The following is a 6,951-nucleotide window of genomic DNA, read 5'->3' as shown; positions in this document are numbered from 1 at the left end:
CACAGATACTGAATTCACATTTCCTCGCCCATTTGTTGTCTTCTGCAAAGATAGAACTGACTCCCAGGGAGGAGATGTTATTATCGTAATCAAACAAGATTACCACTGACTCCCCTTAACAACTGACTCCCCTCTCGAACCAATCTGAACATCTGCACCATTGTATCTGCCAAATGTGTTATTGCGGCATGTTACCGACCCCCAAATAGTCGGCATGATTTCGTTATCTTTCACATGAATCACTACAGCAAGTTCCCGCCAAGCTTTAGAGAGAGAGAGAGAGAGAGAGAGAGAGAGAGAGAGAGAGAGAGAGAGAGAGAGAGAGAGCTCTTTAATGCGGACTAGAGAGGTCACCTCTGCTAGCGGCAGTGCTCGCTACGCCAGATGGGGATGATTACAATGCAGTGGGGTGGAAAGGAGAGATTTGGAAGACAACAGTTATAGAGAAAAACGTATTATAACTTTACCTGATGATTTCAACTGCACCGAAAATTGCTTGAATTTATCGCTTAACAACCCTTTCAACCGAAACGAATTTCTCCATTTTCTTCATTTGACTCAAATTCCTAACCTCGCTCAGCTTGTGCAAGAACCCAACCATGGAAGCCACATCTTAGATTTAATTTTAACAAATCACCCCACCAACGCCTGCGTTCGTGTTTCAGAAGAGATTAGTGACCATACACTCGTTCATTGGTTGATTCGCTGCCGCGCCCCGATAAAAGTGTGAAAGAAGAGCGCTTACGGACGTGCGCATGCGCAGACCTCCATAAAATGAACAGTATGCTCGCGGATTTCACACTTAACTCGTAGAGAAATTTAGAGAGTGGATGTACTAACCAAAATTGGTGCCTCTTTCGCGACAAGCTAAAAGAAATAGAAAATGCCTGCATTTCCACACTGACGGTTAAAACACAAAGCAACGATCCTTGGTATATGGGGGATGTTAAGACCCGCTTAAATAAGAAAAAAAGAGCGTACAGGAATGCTTCGCGAACTAATATAGTTGCCGACTGGCTACAGTACAAAAAGCATGTTAAGCTGTCATAGACAGCGGTTGCAGAGGCCAAAGAACTTTACCTACTCTACTAAAAACCGACCCAAAGAAGTTCTGGCTTACGGTAAACCCCAAGCCGATTAATTCAGTTCCTGATTTTAAAAAGAATACTGATGGCATTTTAGTCCCACTCTATGAGTGCGCTGAGGCTATAAATAAGCATTTAGTAATGTGTTTACTGACGAACTACCAATTTGTGATTCATTAAACAAGGATGTCAAGAATTACAGACCCATCAGCCTACTCTCAGTTTTCACAAGCTGTTTACCAAAGTTATAGTTAACCGCAGAGGTGACAGCCTGGATTCCCAACAACCCACAAAGCCGGCTGGGTTGTCGTCCATCAAGTGATAGAAAAATCCGCAGAGTACTGTAAACCCCTTCCCATGGCATTTGATTTTGTACTCACCGCCGCCGTGCTAGAAGCACTAAAAGACCAGGCAATAGAGGAAGCCTACATAAGACTTTTAGAAGACATATATAAGTAATGCACGGGCAGCATCAACCCTCCACAAGCAAAGCGATAAATTTCCGATCCCAAAGGCAGTAAGACAGGGAGATACCATCTCGCCAAAACTACTCACAGCATGTCTGGAGGGGTTATTTAGAAAACTTTACTTCAAAAAAAAAAAAAAAAAAAACATAGAATTAAGGATAAACGAGGAATACTTGAGTCATTTGATGTTTGTGGACAACATAGTCTTGCTGAGTGATTCCGCAGAACACATGCAAACAATGCTTTAGGAACTAGAATCACAAAGCATGGCCGTGGGGCTAAAACTAATTATGAATAAATCTAAAGTAATGAGGAATAAGCATGCCAAAAAACGTCCTGTTCAGCTTACAAAACGTAACGCCAGAAGAAGTAAAAGAGTTGCAATTGCCTCGGAACACACATAGCAGGCACACACACTGCGAGGAACCACTGCGGGTTCGAGCTTGTTGAGCGCGCTCACGAGACTGAAACGCCGTCGCGCCAACTCAACACCGGCTCTATTGGGCACGTGAAGCAGGGGGCGACAAAGGAATATGCCCGGGTACGGAGGGAAGACGTTTTATGAATTACAAAATTTGCGCTAACTGGACATACAGAGAAAGGAAGACCAACAATGCGCATGTTGGTGGCGGATGTTGGTGGATTGTTTTCTGTGGATACAGAATAGTTGTTCTTCAATTCCACATGGTGAATTATTGACATGCGTACAAGAATTTATTGAGGAGAATGGCGCAACAAGGGCTTCAAATTGCTGCGGGTATTTCTGTTAATGATTTTCTGTCCCTCCTCGAGTTCTACCATTCCGCCACGGTCGTGAAGCTGACATAGGCTATACATGCAGAAAAAAAGGAATCTGTATCAGATCATGCGTGGCCCCAGTTCTGTCAGCAACTTTTCTTTCACGGTTAGACAGTAATTAGCTACGTGACGTGAACAATGAAGTGGTCCAAAAATCTTTAGATTAGATACGTCGACGACTATATACTTGATTGTGTTGAAAAGACGGGAGGGTCTGAGTTACCAAGAAAGCGTTGAGGTAGTAGTAGTAGTAGTAGTAGTAGTAGTAGTAGTAGTAGTAGTAAAGTCCTTTATTGGGATGGGACGGCCGGTTGGCCAGAGGGGGGAAATGGGAATAGCAGGGAGGGAGGATTAACACTACTTGAATCTTCAAGGGCCGTAGAGGATCGATTGATTGATTGATTGTCGGGTTTAACGCGCCGACGCAACGCAGGCGATGAGGCGCGCCGTAGTGGAGGGCTCCGGATTAATTTGGACCACCTGGGGATCTTTATCGTGCGCCGAAATCTCGTACACACGGGCGTTTTTGCTTTTCGCCTCCATCAGAGAAGCGGCCGCCGCGGCCGGGAATCGAACCCGCGACCTCGTGCTCAGCAGCGCAGCGCCTTAGCCACTGAGCCACCGTGGCGGGTGGCCGTAGAGGATCTAATTGTCCATTCAGGATCCAATTGTCCAGTTTGAGGGACCAAATGGGTTGTAGGCCCCGGCTCACACTACTCGAGCCAGACCGCTCTCAAGGGAAAAAGTGCCTAGCGCGGCAAAGAATTGGGGGTCATGGTATGGGGGATTAGCTGGTGAAGAACCATTTGGAAGTGCATTTTCGATAATATATCGATGGTCTGAGAATGCAATGCAGTGCCAGATTAAATGGTTCAGGTCCGCAATAGAAGTCGCTGAACAGTGCGGACAACGTGGGGGTAGTGACGTCCCAGAGTGAATCCATTTGTATATTATGTGAGGAGTGACAGCAGCGTTCGCAAGAGTCTTATTATTGAAAATTTCGGCTGGGCGTGGTAGAGAAGGGACGCCGTGTAGGTAGCCAAGCGGAGTGCTTGAGGCTAGGCGGCATCGGCGCCCGTGGCGAGCGTGGTCCAGCTGCAGGCGAAAGGAGGTGGGCGAGACAGCAGCAGGGGATTGGTAATCCAGCGGAGGGGTTACGAGAAGGTACTCCCTATAGCCGCAGAGTGCGCGGTCTGGTTGCCATGTCCCGGTATCCATGCCAGGCGAGTTTTAGTGCCATTCTGAGCGAGTATGTTGACCATAGCTTGAATCTGGTGGACAGTAGGATGGTCAGAGAAAGCCTTGTTGAACTCGTCAATAGCATTTTTGGAGTCAGTGAGAATACGATGCAAAAATGGCGTAACCTCAGGTTTTTAGACATTGACTTATGCGTAGCAGAAAAACATGTGCGTTTATTGTTTTGTCCCCGTGCGACCAAAGGGCTCCTGCCCTATGAATCAGCTCACTCAGAAACTGTAAAACGTGCGATTGCCTTGATGTTCTTGGAGTCCTCTATTCAAAAGTCGTGTACCCATCGTATGCAAACCAGTTTTGGCGCCCAGGTCTCCCGATTATTGGATGCCGGGTACCCTCTTTCGCTATTGTAGGCTGTACCGGAGGCGTTGCATCAAAAACTGAAGCGTAAGCGGGTCAAACCTCAGGACAGCCGAAAAGAAAACAAGGCCTGAAGCGGTATGTTATATTCCAACAAAGTAGCTCACAACCTTAAGCGGGTCGCTATGAAATATCGGGTGCCCATTGCATTTTCTGCACCACGCAAGCTGGTCGGGTGGTGCAGCCGTCTATCTATTTTATCTATTCCATGCGGGAAGAAACACGTGCTATGAAGTACGTGGGAGGCAAAGTTGGCATTGTTTACCAAATACCGCTCACATAAGACAAGGTATATATTGGGCAAAGTGGACGCTGCGTTAATGATAGTCTCAGAGAACACGATTTATCTATCAAGAACGGAACTGGATCACACTTGCCCATTCATTGCCGTGATATTGGTTGTACGCTGCGCCTCAAGGAAACTATTATCATTGACAGAAGCCGTGACACTGTGGAGCGTGAACTGTCAGAAGCGTACTTCATTAAAAAAAATCGCGAGGTGTGCATCAGTGAACCGTCATTATCACTTTTTAGCAATGCATTTCGTTTTTTAGGCAGCATGCGATAGGCGGGATCTAATTGATATTGTGGGGTCGTTATCACTTTTTTTATCTGCGTTTAAGGTTTTATGTTATGTAGGAGCCTATTTAAGCCAACTTGATTTCCTGCAAATAAGTAGTTGTGAGTTGCACATTGTTTGTCTTCCTTTGTATATCCGGCTAGCGCAAATATTGTAATTCATACTGCACCAACTAGCCCAACAACACATTTTACTGGAGAAGACGTTTATTTTACGCCAACCTCACAGCTACACTGGTTATACGTACGTAGTTTCCTTTTAGTTGAAAGGGCAATAAGGCGCACAGCGCAAGTGTGCGCGTCGTTGCTGCACAGAACCAGTGGGCTCTTCGGTCAGGGCAAGATCCGGAGCGCGGCGCATCGCCTCGCTGACCAGATTGGTTCGCAGCAGCGACAGAGACGCGGTCCGTTTGCTTACAGGCGCGTAGCGCACGGCGTGATCGCCAAGTGCTAGGATCGGAACAACAGGAGCAACCTAAAGGGTCGAACACATGGGCGGAAAAGCACGCGTTTCCGCGCGCGTCTCCACGCTGACGACGAGTTTGGCTGCCGGATGACACGCCGCATTGCCCTCTCCCTCCCGCGCGCATAATTTTGACGCGCTGCGTCGAAAACCGGATTGCTCGGGCGGGTATGCATGAGCCAGCAGCCAGAGGGGCTGGCGGGCTTTCGCCGGCGCAACGGAGTTGCGGCTGGACGGTAGAGAAAGCGTCACATACCTTCGGCGTCCTGGGTCAGCGTTTCCCCCAAGTCTCCGCACAGGGCCCGCGTCCCTCGCCCCGGTAAGAGGGAGCTCGCGTGCCTAGTTCAATGAGTTGGTTGAGGTTAACCATAAACCAGGGCGGAGCGGCCATCGAACTGGCAGTGTTTTATCGCGCAACGGCCGCTGGGGCCTTCACCTCGTCAGTATCAGCCCAACACAGTGAGTGGCGCAGGGGCGAGCTGGCCTCACGGGAAGAGAGAGGGAAAGCGCCGTGCGACGGTACAAACCGAGCAATCGCGCAACGGCAGTGGGCGCCAGGATCCCCACATAGTTAAATGTTCGAACTGGTGGGTGTGTGGTCCAATGATTTCCAGAAGGCCAATGATTGATTGGACGCACCACGGTGGCACGATGGCCGGTTAGAAGCCACAAATTAAGGCAAGGCACTCAACGTACCAGAAACCAAACTCTTAAATCACAAGTACGCGAACAAGCTGCACAAAAATTGCCGGAATATTGACTTGCACACGGAGAGGGAACAACAACACATCAATGGATACGAAACATTTCCCTCATGTCCCCGTACTCTGCTACAAAATAGTACATAAGCCAGGCAATCACCGCATACTGTATTAACAAAACTGACCACAACTCTTGCAAATGCGGAGAACCAGCACAGAAGATCGATGACCAGCTTATAGACTGCCCCCTAACAAGAAAGGAGAGACTACTCGAGATCCGCAAATTTCCAGACACCAGAGAATTCAAACCTGAAATAATTAAACACCAAGATGCACACAAGCCGTAGAAGAACTTGTGTAAAAAAGATCAACCAGATCATTGGCCAAGCCTAACTGCCCCATCTCCGCTCCAAGGCAGCCAGCCTTGGATAACGCTACTGAACGCAACCCTCACATTCAAGTACAATAACGTATCCTGAAGTTCACCGTTTTCTTCTCCTGTTCCCCTTATTTTGTTAAAATCTTTTTTTTTAATTTGGCATTCCCTCTTGTTTCTTTTCTCTGTTTTACTCTTCTTGCCTACTATTTACTTTTTCAGTTATCTATTTTATTTGTTTCTTACTGCTGCACAGCGCGCAACCCGTCTGTGTCGGGTTGTGCGTGGTGTAGCGATCATCATCATCAGCACCGTCATCCTACTCAGGTCTACTGCAAGACGAAGGCCTCTCCCATTTATTTCCAACCGCTCCTGTCCTGCGCTGCTCGAGTCCACAGTTTGGCCTGAAGTTCTTTTTATTTCATCCTTCCTCGGGGTAATGGCCTTTCCCTTCTTCTAGACCCATCTCTTGATATTGCGATGGTCTCTGCAGCACAATACTGTCTGTGCTGGTTGATGTCGGAAAACGTCGTTTTACGACCTCGGCCGTGCTCCAGCTGTTACACGAGGCCACCTTCGGGGCTCTGCACCCCATGCCATTTCCACACTTTCTTGCTTTTAACCGTGATGCCCGAAGCGAAGAATACATGCATTTGCATGCCACTACCACAAGTGACGCCCATCGTTTTAGAGGTTTCTGTCCCGGCTACCGCTGCGTCCAACGAGGTGGACAGCTGGAGTAAAATCAATGGAAAGGTTCGTTGAGAACTATGAAAGGGCGCAGGTGACGTTACAGGAACTGGTACAGGTTCAAAGCTTTCCCAGTAGCACCAGCAAGACAGCCATAAAATGGATATGAGAAGTACTG

This window comes from Haemaphysalis longicornis, unplaced genomic scaffold (assembly GCF_048455015.1).
Source record: "Haemaphysalis longicornis isolate Haplotype H1 unplaced genomic scaffold, Haemaphysalis longicornis Haplotype H1 scaffold_3, whole genome shotgun sequence".
Lineage (NCBI taxonomy): Eukaryota > Metazoa > Arthropoda > Arachnida > Ixodida > Ixodidae > Haemaphysalis > Haemaphysalis longicornis.
The sequence above is the reverse complement of the archived record's forward strand: the minus strand, read 5'-3'. Positions refer to the sequence as shown.